At 43.2% G+C, this 16,678-nt stretch overlaps 1 protein-coding gene across 8 annotated transcripts in view; it reads right to left on the bottom strand.

The window, feature by feature from the left end:
• Positions 1 to 16,678, bottom strand: part of TEAD1 (TEA domain transcription factor 1) — a 247,566-nt gene that overhangs the window by 143,000 nt on the left and 87,888 nt on the right. The gene's annotated exons all lie outside the window — the stretch shown is intronic.

Genomic DNA, 16,678 nt, shown 5'->3' with positions numbered 1-16,678 from the left:
AGGAAGAAAGGTCAGTAAAAGAAGACCAAGAAAGTATCTAAGATGTACATGGAGTTCAAGCAAGGTGAGACTTTCGGGACGGCGATGGGATGGCGACAGGGGGTGGGAAGGGTTGGAGGGCATCAGGAGTACAAAATGCTGCACAAATGTCAAGGCTTCCAAGGACTGAGAAAAGCACACTAGAACCATCCGTGAAGAGTTGCCCACCATCTCTGAGATTCTGGTCTCAGGACTGAATGCATGCTAGAGCAAGACCCTCAACTGAAATGAGCACTTTCCCCACATTCTAGAACTTCCAAAATATCAGCTAGGAGAAGGAGGACTGATGCAACAGGGTTTGAAGGAACAGCAGGGACCTTTCATCCGTCAGCCTATTTGGGTGAAGGATTAAAACCTAAGATGTCACCATGCAGAGCAACAGTGCCTCCCCTCATCAACAAAATCTACTGCAGAAAATAAGTCTGTAGGTGGTAAGGGTTATTCACATTTTATTCTCAAAGCTTCCAATAACTCATTTGTGTTTACTGATATTTCATGAATTAATAAACATCTTAAGTGCTTGTGTAGCCTTCTACGTCTGCAATGTTTCCCTGTGCCCCGAAGCGGCACAAGGACTTCCCTATAAATGACAAAACTCAGTGAGACAAACCATGCTGTTTTTCTGTTGTTTCTTTTTAATTTAATAAACACTGAGTGCCTGCTATGCGCTGTCTCCATACCACCTTTCATGCTCCCCCAGGATCCCGGGCTCCATAACTCCGCTGCCGTCCTTCACTAAGTATTTGTAAGAGGTAAGGTTGGAAAAGAAATGCAGTGTGAGTGTCTTCACTCTGGTCTTCTGAGCTCCCTGAAATAAACTTTCCCCCATCGTTTCCACACACATAGAGTCCTAAACCTTAGTATGGAAGGTTCTCGACACTCTTGCAGAAATAAGCACCTCCGGGCCCCCTGTGGTTCCCAGCTCCCACGGTGAGTCAGAATGCCCTGGGCAGCTTTGAAAAGAACAATGTCCACTGCCCCATCAGACATCTGATTTAACTGGCTTGGGTGAGGCTGCTGTTGCTGTTGTTTGGTTGGATTGTGTGCTTTAAGGCTTCTCAAGTAATTCTAACATGCAGTCAGTGAGGAAAAGCAGGACTCTGCCTCAGTCAGGTGTTTCACCAACACGAGTGTGCATACACACAAATCCTTGGGGACCTTGTAACTGCACAGCCTGGTTCAGTAGGTCTGCAGTGGGCCTGAGGATCTGCATTTCTGACCAGCTCCCAGGCAGTTTGATGCTGCTGGTCCAAGGATCACAGATGGAGAAGCGATGGCGTACAGCCCAGGGCTTTGTGTTGTTTTATTAGCTCTCCAAGTGATTTTGATGCACCAGTTTAGTGGAAAGAGAATTAATTGGCTTTGGGGTCGGACTGACCTGGGTCACAATCCTGGGCCGAAACATCCTCATTGCAACTGTGGCCACATTACTGATCCACTACAACTCTGCATCCCTGTGTACAACATGAGTGTTACAGATTTAACTGTGTCCCTAGAAAGCTATGTTTAACCCTGGCCCTGACTGGTGTGGCTCAGTTGTCTGGACATTGTCCCACAGAGCAAAGGGTTGCTCATTCGATTCCCAGCAGAGCACATGCCTGGGTTGTGGGCCTGGCCCCGGTTGGGGTGCTTATGAGAGGCAACTGATAAATGTTTCTCTCACACATTGATGATCCTCTCTCTCTCTTTCTCCCCCTTTCTCCTCTCTCTAAAAATAAATAACATCTTTTTTTTTTTTAAAGATACTTAACCCTCAATACCTCAAAATAAGACCCTCCTTATTTGGAAATGGAATGGCTGCAGATGTAATTAGTTAAGTTGAGGTCACACTGGGGTAGGGTGGGTCCTTAATGCAATACATCTGGTACCCTAGATCATGCAGAGACACATTAGGAACAGACATCCTGTGACAAGGGAAGCAGAGAGTGAGTGATGCACTGCTAGACAAGGAAAACCTAGTACTGGTGGTGCCACCACAGGTCTCAGACAAAGGTGTGAAAGACTCCCCTCAGCGCCTCGAGAGAGCTGGGCTTTCCTGACCCCCTGATCGTATACTTCTAGCCTCCAAACTGTGAGACAAGAAACTTATCTGGTTGTGAGCCGGCCAGTTTATGGTCCTTTGTTCCGGCAGCCCCAGCACACGGACACAATGGCACACTAACATCTCCCTGGTGGGATGGCTGTCAGAATCGGGCTCTGCGGGGAGGTGCCAGCACTGCTGATCAGGGCCGGACAGATTCCCTTTTCTTGTCAGAAGTATTAGGGGAGAGTAGCAGACCACAAGCATCCCCTTTCAAGAAAAACTAACTGCTCGGAGATGAGTCCTGGTACCTGGCCTCTGTCACAGTCACGGCAGAGCCCATTATGTGTCTGCACACCCGCTCAGGTGCTCCCAGTGGGTCGCAGGAGCAGCTCTGCTCTGTCTTAAGTGGAAACAATTACAGGCCCGGTTGCGCCTTGGCAGCTCATTCTGGCCCAGTAGGTTCTGACAGGTACTGTGAGGACTACACAGGGGGAAACTCAAGGTTCCAGGGCCCACCTCGGTAGGCTCAATCAGCACCATGGCATCAGCCCCAGCCCTAACCCAGAGGTGCCTGTCACAATCCCAAAGGGAGGATGTCAGGCCACAAACTATGCAAGACACTCCCAACTCAGTGTGCCTTGATGACCCAAAGTCATGAATACTATAAAGTACTTTAATACTTTTATATCTGTTTATCTAAAAGTAATGCACAGAAAATGTTTAGAAGTCAATTCTCACTTTCAACGTGTATCTGCACTTACGTAAACTGCTGTGCTTGGCCCCATTCATTCAGCCGGCAGATAATCACTGAGGGGCTAAGGGTCGATTGTGTACACGCAGTAAGTACCGCGGTGGATGCGACATAGAACAGGCCTGGCGAAGCTCATGGTCTGGTGCAAAGAGAAAAACTAACTGGCAAGCATTCACTGGGTGTCTAGGACATACCAAGTGGATCATGTATGCTATCTGTTTTACCAACACAGCAAACCCAGAAAACTGAGACTGAGCAACATTATATACTCTGTGCAGGATTACAAAGCTGACAAGTAGAAGAGGAAGGATTTGAACTTTTGGCTCCATACCCTTCTCACTATCCCATAGCTGTTTCCCATCAGACTTGGCCAAAGCAAATAAAATTTAAGATAGGTTGAGGTAGACCAAAGGCCATGGCCATTTTACTCCAGAGCCGTAAGAATGAAATGTTTGCTTCTAATATCCTCTACAGTGACCCAAAACTGATTCTTCAAAGCAATGCATTGCACACATACCTGGGACATCCTGGGAATCTCCCATGTCCTGACTCGCCCAGTGGGGAAGGGCTTCTGAACAGTTGCAGTAAAATCAGAATGAAAAGATGTTTGGCGCTCAACAAGACCCCCACCTATCCTCTGTATCGCAAGCAATCACTGAGCCTGAACAAGAGAGAAGCCATGAAGGATAGTTCTTTGTGTTCATGTTCCACAACCCGCATGCCTTTTCCCAACAAAGACACACTGTCAGTGGTACCAAAACATGCTTTAGGGAAAAAAACAAAGAAGAAGAAGAAGAAGTGAAATGCCAAACTTAATACATTTACAATATACATGAAAAGGTTCAATATCCTACAAAAAAATTAATAAAAAAAGGTAATACTCTAATGGGAAAATTGAGGAAAGGGCTAAATAATTTATAAAAGAAATATAAATACACAATAAACATATACAATTATTTAAGCTCACCTGTAACCACAGAAATACAAATTGTATTCACGGTAAGATACTTTTTACCTATCAAAATAGCAAAGCCATTTTAAAAATTAAACACCCAGCACTGACTGGGGAAAATGAGCGTTCTTACTGCTGTTTTAGTGGGGTTGACACAAGTAATTCGGCAATATTTTCATAGCTCTTAAAGAAACTAATCTAGCCCTGGCTAGTGTGGCTCAGTGGATTGAGCGGTGGACTGCAAAGCACAGAAACTAATCTATACTTAGACCATGTGATTCCACTTCCTGGACTTGGTCCTGAAGAATAATCAGGTATAATATTCAAGAGCATTCATTCACTATAATTACTTGTGGGAGGGAAACTGCTTTAATTGCTTCAAAAAAAAGGCAATTGGTGGAATAAAGTATACACACACACACACACACACACACACACACGATTCCAGATAGTGGTAAAAAATAACTTTACAGATCGAGGGTGGGAGGTGGGGATGGCTAGGGGGAGTGGTAGAGGGAAAATGGAGACAACTGTACTTGAACAACAATAAAAAATAACTACAGATTTTCAATAATAAGCAAAAAACTTAAATTATGATCCCAATGGTTCAATGATATTAAATAAAATGTATATATAGGCATAGAAAAAAATGGACCAAATATATAAATATTAAATTGATTAATTTCCGGATGATTGGAATTTGACTTTCACTCATTATGCTTTTCAAATATTTCTAATGTTAAAGTCAGAAGAAAAACAATGAACGAGTGTGTACTTTAAATCTACATATTCCCAATTGTAACTTTCACTGTAAGATAATTAGTTGTATATAAGGTAATGAAACTAACACTTGAGGGTTTACCATATTCCTCACATTATAACAGACGCTTTACTGTGTATCTCATTTAATCCTCACGGCAACCACACATTCGGTATAACTGCCCCTATTTAACCACAGAGAGAGGCTGGGGAACTTGCCTAGAGTTGCTCAGCTAAAAGCTAGCCAGCACATATTCAGGCCTAATGTTCTAAAACCAGGGCATTGTTCTAACAGAGCAATGCTGTGGGTCCTGAGAACAATTCCATATTTCCGTTTCAGCGACCATCACAAGGATATGAATAGAAACAGACTTACATTAAAGAATGCAAATGAGAGAAAAAAAGCAACAAGTTTTCAGATTTGCCTATGTTTATGTCTGAACCAAACTTTCATCCTGTGTAGTAACACAGGACAATTAAGCTTTTCTCTCCTTACTTTCCTGGTTACTATAGTAATATCCTTAGAACCGCTCCCTCCCCAAACGTGTGAGGGGTCAGCTGCCTAGAGAGAAAATGCCCCAGAGCAGAGAGGAACTATTTATCCACCAAACAAAGCTTAATGGAAATCTCCCTTAAAAACACTCAATGGCTTTTGTCCTATTTCTGGACTCAGCAAACAACTCTCTAACCAGTGAGGTGATCTCCAAGTGTCCCCATGCACCTGAGGGAGTGCCCTAAGCAGGTGCCCAATGTCCATCACCCTGCAGCCTCATCTCCCAGGGGGGGCACTTCCAACGGTCATCTAGCATTTTCCCCTACCATTATAGTTTTATTATAGGATGAACTTGTACCCCAAGTGCCAAAAAATAACTGCTTAGAGAACTGGCTTAAACTGGCCCCAAATCTCAGTCAAGAGGCTGATACTGACTCCTCACCTTCATAGGCTCATGGAAGATGTTCCATTCTCACGCCCACCCACCCATAGCCCATCGCTGGTCAGAGCCAGAAAAAAGCCTGCTGACCAGGTATCTCAGTCTCCAGAAACCTCTATAAGGAGGACCTCCCCACTCCTGAAACTGACAAGGCCCTTATCAGCACCTTCCAGAGATACTCCATTACTGCAAGAATCTTTCATCTGACCAGGAATTCATGGTTTTAACTTGCATTTTTGTAATGAATAAAATGATGTTGAGCATCTTTACAAGTGGGTTTTGTTTTGTTTCTTTTGACTAATTGCTATACCTTTTCTAAAGAGGTGTCTATTAGGATTCGCCGGCAAAGCCAGTAAAAGTTTGAGTCAGTAAATGAATATATACAAATTTGCTTCTTTTTAAGTTCTGAGATTCTTTATGCATTGGAAATACGAAAGGAACAGAACCTGAGGAAATGAAAGGGCCCTCAACTATTCCTCACAAAATTATTCTTCCCTCCCCAGCACCACTCAGGTCTGTGGGTAACATATCCCCATTTTTTCAAATTTAAGCTATTATTTACTAAGCACCTATTATGTCCAAGGGACATGGCAATAAAGATGACATGTTAAAATGTTCACTGCCTATTAACGGAGGAAACAAATCCCAAATGGTAAACTGAGTTGCCCAAAGTCATTTAACCTTGATGTCCAAGCCTGGGTGTTACAGTCCCCTCATGCTAGAAGAAAACAAAACCCCTGGCTCTGGCTGTGCTATGGAGAAAGGTCCACTAAGGGGGACAGGTACTGTAGGGGAAGTAGATCCAAACTCTGGGTCCACTCTCCGCAGGACTGGGACTTGCACAGAAAGGCTGCAGTGCAGGCCTTGCCACCTCCCCCAGCCACCAGTCAGGATTCCCACAGAGGTAATGAGTTGAAGCCTGTAGCGCACACTCCGTCTGCATAGGCTAGAAGCAGTCACCAGTGATGATGGATTTAAATAGCAGAACAGGGGCTTGAACTGCCCTGGCCCAAGAGAGACTGCAAAGCAGCTGGAGGCCACAGGCCTCAAAGGGGGCATGTCTGCTCTTCAGAGCCTTAGGCAGGGACAGTGTCTGAGCACCAGCTGAGACCCAGGAGGGCCCAAGTCAGAGCAATACCTCCACCAGCCCAGCTGAGCCCTGTGCACAACCCAAGCAGGCTCAGGCCTCCTGTGCCACGTGCTCCTCTGGCTACATATCCATGCTGCGGAAAGCTCCCCAGGAGACTCTCAGCTTGCGTCTGTTGAAGCAAATTATCAACCTGCTGAATGGCCATCTGGAGGGTGATGTCAAGTGTAATGGCACATTCACCAGGATTCTGGGTTCCTACTTCCCACTTATTCTGAGCCAAAGTCTCTCCTGTCTACTCCTTATCTCCCAAGGCATTCAAAAACATGTTAGCTGCACACTTAAAACTTGAATTTGGGGGGCCCTGGAAATCATTAAGTATTATAAATTGTATAGTCTCAGTCAGGAAATAATAAGCACAGCCAATAAGAATGACTATCACTCACTGAGAGCCTTCCATGCATCAGTACTGTCTAAGGAACCAGTATATGTCACCTCATTTAATTAGCACAAACACCCAATGAAGTAAGTTTCACTTCCCCCATTTTACAGAGAAGAAACTAAAGGTTAGAGAAATCAAGGTCATACAGGTTGAGGTGATAATGCTAGACCATTCTAACTCTAAAGTTAATATACTTCTACACTGTCATTCTAAACTGGGGTGGCAAAAATCTCAATTTATCAGGGCGGGGGTCTCCATTACATTAAAGTGGTTTATACTGAATTTTAATCCTTGCTTAAGAAAACAGCTAAAATCACTAACCTAGAACAGGCTGAGTCTAAAATGCCTTTCTTTTTAACTTCACAATGTACATACCTGTGTCTTAGCACACATTATATTTAGTCAATGTTTTTTATAGCAGTCTGTCTTGCAATTCTATATTCTTTTTGCCCAGCATATACTCTCAAAAGTCTGCTTATATCTTACTTTACTTTAAATATTGACTCAGTCTTAATATATTCCTGACAGCTCTGGTAAATGGTCCATTTTCATATTTGGAATATGTACATTATACATTTTTTGAAGTGTTTCATTTCTGTGTACTTTTAAATATATTTACGGCTATCTGAAAATTTAAATGTGTTTTAGTCAACTACCTATCAAAGCTAATTTACCAGTTTGCCATCTCTAAGCCAATAGGTTTGTCAAAGATATTTGAAAAATATTTGTCACCCCTTCAGAATTACAACTGTCATCATCAAAATTTGCTGACATTTAAAATAATCTTACTTATAAGGCAAGTTTTTACAGGCCCAGTATTTTTCTCTAAAAATATAATTATTTTTTAAAAATAAAATGCATATAACTCTGGCTGGCATAGGTCAGTGGATTGAGTGTGGGCTGTGAACCAAAGCATCGCAGGTTCGATTCCCAGTCAGGGCACATGCCTGGGTTGCAGCCCATGGCCCCCAGCAACCACACATTGATGTTTCTCTCTCTCTCTTTCTCCCTCCCTTCCCTCTCTAAAAATAAATAGATAAAATCTTAAAAAAAAAAAAAGAATGGAATCTCTTGATTCCCTTACCAAAGCTTTAAAAATAATAAAATAATAATAAAATGCATGTATTTTTTTAATTTTTACATAATTTAATTATAAATGCAAAATGCTGGCTTTCTGGAAGAAAGTTTAAATCAGAAAATTCCATACAGGTAAGGCAGGGAAAGTTCTTTACTACACAGCCAGCTCACTCTTCCCTTTCCGTTTAAAGCCCGGAAGAGAAAGACATGCCTTCAAACTCTTCAAGCTCTCAAATAATTTAAATTTAATTTAGTCCAAAAAAAAAATCCCCACAACTTCCATCTATTTTAAGAAAACTAATCCACTGAAAGCTCCAAAACTCAGATATATAAATAATATCCAGCAAGTCACTATTTTCTCTAAAGCTTAATGAATAGATAATTACAACATGTCCCTCCCTTTCTTTAGTAGGAATATTTCTCTCCAGTGGAAAAGACAAAGTTAGGAGAAAAGATCCTGTAAAGTATAGTGTCCAGGTAACAATATCCCTCTATTCCAAGTGACATGCATGTCTCAAACCGCACAGCCCACCTCGGAAGACAGAGTGGGAGAACTTGAAACCTAGTTGGCTTTTAGTATGTTCTCCACCAGCAGCCACTGACTCTTAAAACCTGATCAGATCACACCCCATCCTGTTCAAAACCCTGTAATGGCCTATCATTCAAAGTGAAAGCCAAAATCCTTAACAGAGGCTTCCTGGGTTCTACAGGCCCTATGCCCATGACGTAGCTGGCTCTTCTCCCACACTTTCCTCCTGTGCCAACTCCACTCCAGCTCACACCAACCCTCACGCCCTTCAAACACATCAGGCACCCCAGGGCTTTGATGTGTGAGCCAACCTCTGTCTAGAATGTTCTTCCCCAAATATCTGTTTGGCCTGTTCCCTCAATCCCTCACCCTCCTTCAGGTGTGACCCCTCCCTATTCCCACTTTCTCTGCCTTATATTCCATTTTCCTACTTTCACCATCGAATGTATTTGCCTTCCTTATTATCATCCCATTAGATGTAAACTTCCTGATGTCAGGAACTCTTGTCACCTCTTGCTCACTGCATATCCCAGAGCCTAGAGCAGCATCTGACATATAGTTGGCACTCAATAAATATCTGCTGCAAGAAAGTCTTACTGTGAATGGTTCCACCATACTCTACAGGTAAGCAAAACCTGACCAGTCCCTACTAACTAGGGTTGCCATATAAACTGCAACTATGGTGTGAGATATACTAAAAAATTATCTGTAATTCAAATTTAAATGAGCATCAAAATGGTAAATCTGGCAACTATACTCCTAACTCTAGTGAGAAAAGGGGCAGATCCAGGCCATCCGGGTCACCTGGGGGAGGCAGAGGTCAGAGGACATAGTCAGGGGACCAAGTGAGAAGCCATTCCCTCTCCTCAGACCTTTTTCATTGAAGCCCAATGGAGATCCGCCAGCTTTGGGTAGAAAGTTGGGCCAGTGCAGGCTGAGAAAGAAAGCCAGCGGACTGACATCTCATATCCACCTCCTCTACTCTCAAAAAGGAATACCTTCTTTTCCTAAATCCCAGTTTGGCTTGATATCAGAGAAACTCAGATGCTTGAGTTCCCTCTCACCATCCTCTGCGCTGTAGAAACCATACACACACAGCATAAACAAGCTGATTACTCCTCTTCTCCCCTCACTCCCGTCAGGAGCCCAGAGCCTGGAACTCCCCCCACAGCCACTTCCAGGTCAGGAGACTGTGTGGCTGTTTCTGAGCTCTATACAGGGCCACAGACTTGTAGAGCAGGATGTTTCTCTCATTCTTTGCACCTTACCAGCAGGCCACCTTATGCCACATATGAGAGAAGACTGAATATATGTGAAAACAATTTAGCGCTTACAATAAAAATAGGTGAATCCTGAAACACCCATACTATCTACTCTGAACAGATTTTCAGATATATACTTCCCATGGTTATCCCAAAATTTCCTGATCCTACAAACTCGGAAGATCCCTAAGGTTTCCCTTCTCTAGACCAAATCCCAAAGGTCCAAAATATGTAAGTTCCTGGCCCCCCAAGTCAACATGGGTCATGGAATCTGGGGAATTGTTGGGGAGGACGACCTGGGATGGAGGTAAACATCGAGCCCAAAGTAAAAGCTCAGGTAGAAAGATAATATATTCTGGTTTGCCTGGGAGGGTCCCAGTTTATTTCTGTTTTCCTGGTGTTGTTACCAGCTGCTGTTCCATTTTACTCTCCAAAGTGTCTTGTTTGGACACCAGTAAAGTATATTGTCATCCCAGGCACAAGGCAAACTGGGAATGACCTCTGTACCCTGGAGCCTAAGATCTGTGTGACAGGAGGAAATGGCCATGCAGGAGCAGCTGGGATCAAGCCAGGCCAGCTTGCCCCAGAACTAAACTGGGAAAAGGGCATCTGTGGGCAGCAGCTTCCAATATGAAAACTGAGGAGGCCAGGCTGATCTCTCCAGATACCTCCAGCTCTGAATTGGAAGAGAGCATCTGGAAGAGGTGCTTGTCACAGAGCACATGCCGGCCCACACGTTCCCCACAGTTCCCAGGCACAGGCCAGCAGGAGCCCCAGCCCTGGCTCAGACACAGACTCACATTAGAGTGTCAAATGACTGAAAAGTCAGTCTTTGATCTGACACAAAGAGGGCAGGCCCTGCTTCTTCTGACAAGTCATGCCTACTGTCTCTGGGTTTTCTCCAGTCTTCTCAACCCTCAGGCTGGCCCCAGTAGAACAAGCTGAAGCCAACTGTGAAGGGGGCTGGGTCCTCCAAGATCCCATGTACCCAACATGACTTTCAGGGGCTCCAGGCAGCTTGTCACTTTCATCCACTGCACACTAAGTGTGCACTTCTCAGTTGTAGGGGCTACAGTTAACAGGGTAGCTGATGCTTTACAGCTACAACTACTGAAGGGAGCTCAGCAATACTCCCAGGGAGCCTAGAAGGAAGGAAATCACACTTCAGGCCCAGATCAGATTTGGCTTAAGGAAAAGGAAGGAGCCAAACTAAGGATCACGGTGTGACCCATTAACTCACCCTAGGGAGCCACAGAGAGGAACATGCCAAGACATTCAGCACCCCATTAACCTACAAGAAAAGCATCCATGCTTCCAACAACACATGGCCAGGAGACAAACTTAAATATTTCAGCATACTTAGTATAGTAAAAAATGCAGGAATTTAGGCTCCCTGGCTCCAGCATTTGTAAGGTTTCATGTGGTATGCAAAATGCTTACCAAGATGTTCACATAAGCATGAGCTGGGCTTGACATATTGGTTTTTAATTGGCTCTTGGGTTCTCCCCTTAGCCTTCCTTTCTCTGTGCTTTTTCTGTCTCCTGCACAGCCTCATCTACATCCAAGGTCTTAACTACAAACCCTAAGATGTTACCTTCCAAACTGTTCTCAACCGAGGATGCTGAATACCCAAGTATCTGCTGGTCCCCACCCCAAGCAGAGTCCCAAAGCCCTGCAAACTCCATACAACTCAAACTCATGACTCCAGTCCTACCCCCTTAAAACCTACCCTCCTATGCTATACACTGTCCTTGTCTTTATAGATGCACAGCTGTCCACACAGATGAAACTATCTCTTCCCTTGCCATGAAACCCTACAGAGCCTTCTGATCTCTAATGTATCCAGTCTAAATATCCAAAATACCTTTCTCACAACCTCTGACTTAGTTCAAGCCTTCTACCTCTCCTGCCAGGAGCACTGCAGTGATATCAGCATCCTCATGGGTCATGAGGCCTCCAGAATAATTCTCCTCAAACACCAGTTCTATGTCCCCAAAACAAGACCTCCCGCCCCACCCCCAAGCCTTCCAGGAATGTATATAGACAAGTTGATCTTTAGTGTTTAAATGCAATCATCATTACATAATCTCTCATCCTACCTTTCCGAGCAACTAAGCCACTCCACTCCATCCTTCATAGCACCCATACTCCAGCTCTCCTAGACTTCTTATTGATCCTGAGAACATACACATGCTATAATGCTTCTCTGCCTTCTACTCTCTTCCCCCTCTACTTCGTGGAGCCCTGAGAGGTAGTTTAGCCTAGTGGTAAAGACTAAGAGTAAAGTGTCTTGGCAGTCAAACGGACATAGGGGGTTTCTATGTCCTGGCTCCATCACTCAGTACCGCACGATTGTGGGTGACAGTGTGTGGTCTAAATATCCGAAAAGCAGCTCACCTGGTTTTCTTCCACACTGAAATGGGAAATTCCCTATAGTGGTAGACACTAGGGAAAAAAATTGTGGGGCATGTTAGCAAATTAATGCATCTTAGCAGAGAAGGTCCCCCTAGTGACACATGACTTCCAGCTCTTAAAGGAGGAACCGCTGGTACCAGCTTGGGACATCTATGGTGCTGATGCAAAGCTTCTGCAAAGACTCATTCCTGCAGTATGAGGACTTGGGCTCTGGCCTCCTCTGCTTGAGGGGTTCAAATATTCAGGCCCCCAACAATGTGCTGCAAAGAGCAAAACCATCCACTTTGGACTGACTGTGGGTGCTCCGTTTCCCCAGACAGTGCCTAGGAAAAATATATAGTACCGGAACTAAACCTCTGGTCTTCATGTTATCATTACTGTGATTTAAAAAGAAAACACACATCTGGTTTAGTGACTCCTAGACACAAAGACCCTGGCTTTATCACATTGATTTGTGAAAAACACCTGGTTTAGTGATATCTAGATCCCCAGGGCCAAGTTCAACCGCATTTTAAGGGCAACTAAACTCAGATTTCCTTCACAGTCTTAGGTGCCAGGCAGTTGTACCACATAACTTCACTTAACCTTTACATTAGTTCTCCTACATCAGCACTCGGCTCCTAGCCCAGAACTGTCACAGAGCTCTCACCTTCTCTATCACCTGGTGTCTGGCTTCACTGGTATGTTCACCTACTTTCTCAGTGTTCTCCTCTCGTTCCATCTTTACTGCCACAAAAATGAAGGAGGACAGTTATTATTACAATGCTAGCTAACATTTATTCACTACTTTCAAAGGGCCAAGAGGAATGCTAAGCATGTATTTAGATCAGCTTTATTGAGACAGAATTCATATACTATATAATTCCCTCATTTAAAGTGTACAATTCAGTGATTTTAGTTTATTCACAGAGTTGTATAAGTATCACCACAACCAATTTAGAACATACTAATCATCCCCAAACAAAACCAACCTCTTACCCATTATCAGTTACTCCTCAATTTCTCTCAAACTCGCCAGTTGTAGGTAACCCCCAAAGTACTTCCTGTCTTCACAGACTTGCCTGTTTGGGCATTTCACATAAATAAACTCATACTGTGTAGTCTTGTGACTATCTTCTTTCACTTAGCATAATGTTTTCAAGAGTTATTTATGTTATAATATGGTATTAATACTTCATTCCTTTTTAATGTCAAGTAATATAACGTATTGTATGAATATACCAAATTTTATTTATGCAGTCATCTTTATGGACATTTGGGGTAGTTCTACTTTTTGGCTATTGAATAATGCTGCCACGAATACTGGTGTACAAGTTTTTGTAGAGACATTTGTTTTCATTTCTCTTAGTTGTATACCTGTGAGTAGAACATCTGGGTCCAATGGTAATTCTATGCTGAGCCTTCTAGGGTGAAACTGCTAGGCTGTTTCCCAGAGTGGTTGTGCCATTTCATATTCCCACCAGTACTGTATGAGGGTCCCCATTTCTCCACATCCATGGCAATACCTACTACCATCGGTCTTTTTGGCTATAGTCTTTAAACATATCACAGCAGATATAAAATAATAGATACCTCACTGTGGTTTTAGTTTGAATTTCCCTGATGCGTACTGGTGCTGAGCACCTTTGCATATGCTTACATGGCCATGTATACATCTTCTTTGCAACAAAGTCTGCTCAGATCTTTTGCCTACTTTTTGATTGGATTATTTGTCTTTCTGTTAGGGTTCTAAGAATTCCTTATACATACTAGATATAAGTCCTTTGTCAAATTTAAAATCTGAAAAAACTTTTCTCCTATTCTCTGTCTTTTTATTTTCTTTTTTTTAAGATTTTATTTATTTATTTTTAGAAAGGGGAGGGAGAAAGAGAGAGAGAAAGAAAGAGAGAGAAACATCAATGTGCGGTTGCTGGGGGTCATGGCCTGCAACCCAGGCATGTGCCCTGACTGGGAATCGAACCTGTGACACTTTGGTTCGCAGCCCACGCTCAATCCACTGAGCTACGCCAGCCAGGGCTATTTTCTTGATGGTATCCTTGAATCAGAAAGTTTACAATTTTAATATAGTATCAATTTATCGATTTTTACTTTCATTACTTACGCTTGTGGTACCATATCCAAGCAGACTTTGCCTAACCTGACGTTGGAAAGATACTCCTTTCTTCTAGAGTTTCACAGTTGTAGCTCTTAGATTTATGTCCATGACCCACTTTTAGTTAATTCTGGTGTAGGAAGTGAGAAATGGGTTCCACTTCATTCTTTGCACATGGATATTTGATAATCCCTGCACCATGAGTTGAAAAGACAATGCCTCCACCCACCCCTGAATTGCCTTGGCACATTTGCTGGAAATTAATTTATCACATGAGAAAACAGAGGTGCGGGAATATTAACTTGCCCGTGGTTACACATCCAGCCCAGTGGCAGAGCCAAGATCAAAACCCAGACAGCCCTCACTCCTGACCCTATGCCCTTAATAACCATGATGAACTCACTACCAGAGGCTAATTGATAAACCCCCATATAAATCAGCCACTAAACAGATTACTGGCATGTTATATCTACACTAACCAGATTCTGTGACCTAGTCATAAAGGTCTGGTAACTTGCCCTAACTGAATATCCTTCTGAACTCCACAGTGATACTTAGGGCATTGTTCCCCTTAAGTGAATCATTCAGGATCAACACTGTCATCTTAGAATAATCAGTGGTGGGTGACCAGATGTTCAGACAGCTAAAACTAAACCCAGCCTGAAACAAGTACTGTGCACACATTCGGAGACATCTCAAATAAGCTTATCAAATCAGGGTGGGAGGAAGGTATGTTCAAGTCACCACCATAACCGAATGAACTCAGTAATCCTTCATAGCCACTGAGTTCAGCAATCCTTTGGGAAGAGGGGAGGGAGTATAAAAAATTTTTATTTTTAATTTTTTTCAGTTCTTTTTTTTTCCCCTTAATTTTTTGTTCAATCCCTCTGCCACCCCCACCAGCAATCCTTCAAACAACTGTATGTCCACTGGGGCAGAATCATTGTACTATGGACATAAAAATACAAATGAAAATAAACTGGTTTTGTTCACACCTTAGGCACAAGGGCAGTACAGCTGTAACAGAAAAGTGTAAACGTGGGAGTCGGTGCTTGTTGGTTCTCCCCTAATTTCTGCTTCACCAGGAAGTCCCCCCAAATAAATTGTCCTAATGAAAAACTTACTGAGCTCTGTGGCTCAGTTTCTTACCTATGAAATTATAATTGTTGCCCTCTTTTCACTACTATGTTATAACAATGTGGTAACAGTGATAAGACTATGGGCAAGAACATCTTCCAGAGATAAAAGGTGGAATTGTTCTTATTAGCAACTTCCATTAATTCAAACTTTTTTTTTTGAGGGAGTAATGTATGCCAGGTACTGTGTCCAGGACCAGAGATGCCAAAGTCACAGCACTGTCTTTGAAGGGGATTGAGACACAGACACACACATTTACAAGGGGATCTGAAAAGTTCTTTGACAGATGGATAGACAATGTGTGGTGGAAACACGAAACAGAGGGCAGCTAACTCTGCCTGTGGAGATAAGGGAAGGCTTCAGAGAGGAGGGGGTATTTTTTCCAGGGTCTTGAAGGACCAGTAGGAGTTAGCCAGGCAGAAAAAAAAACAATGAAGAGTAGCCCAGACACCAAGGAAGCCCATTTTCCTTTTCATTGTTTACTTAGAACCAAAACTCTCTTCTGCACCAGCCAGGTAGCAATACAGGGACTGAGTCCTAACAACCTCAGCTTGTAGTTGGGTTGCAACCCGGAGTCAACGGGAAGCAGTGGGTAAGAGCTCAGGCACTGGAGCCAAAATGACAAGGATTCACATCCTGGCTCCAGAAATTGCTAGTTGTGTGATCCTGGACAATGTACTTAACCTTCCTGGGCTCTGGTTTCCTCATCTGTGATATGGGAATAATTGTGACTATTTATAAAATCTGGAGTGAGGCCTAAATGACTTGACAGTAAGTGTTTAGAACAGTAAGTACCTGGCACACTGTAAGCACTGGGTAAATACTTATTATTATCATCATTTTGAATCCCTGTCACAGAGCTGCCCTGGTCAGTCCAGGCCTTACAAAGTTTTGGCCACCTCAAAAGGCCCTTATCCCAATACATGTCGTCACCCTACCTGGCACTTCCCTTCACCTAACAACTGCTCGTGGTTGTTGTCTCAGGACACATGGGAACTGAGAGAATGCTTCCTAATACATGTGGCTTACGATCCAAGTAACCCAAATAGCATCTTTCATAATCAGGATCGTATCGCCATTGCATTTTGTGTGTTGCTGTGAGACAGCAAATACAAAGGCACCTCTGAGTACAGAGATTGCAGTAACAGTTGAATAAACATGCAATCCGATACCTCACATAT

Source organism: Phyllostomus discolor, chromosome 6 (assembly GCF_004126475.2).
Source record: "Phyllostomus discolor isolate MPI-MPIP mPhyDis1 chromosome 6, mPhyDis1.pri.v3, whole genome shotgun sequence".
NCBI lineage: Eukaryota > Metazoa > Chordata > Mammalia > Chiroptera > Phyllostomidae > Phyllostomus > Phyllostomus discolor.
The sequence above is the reverse complement of the archived record's forward strand: the minus strand, read 5'-3'. Positions and strand labels throughout refer to the sequence as shown.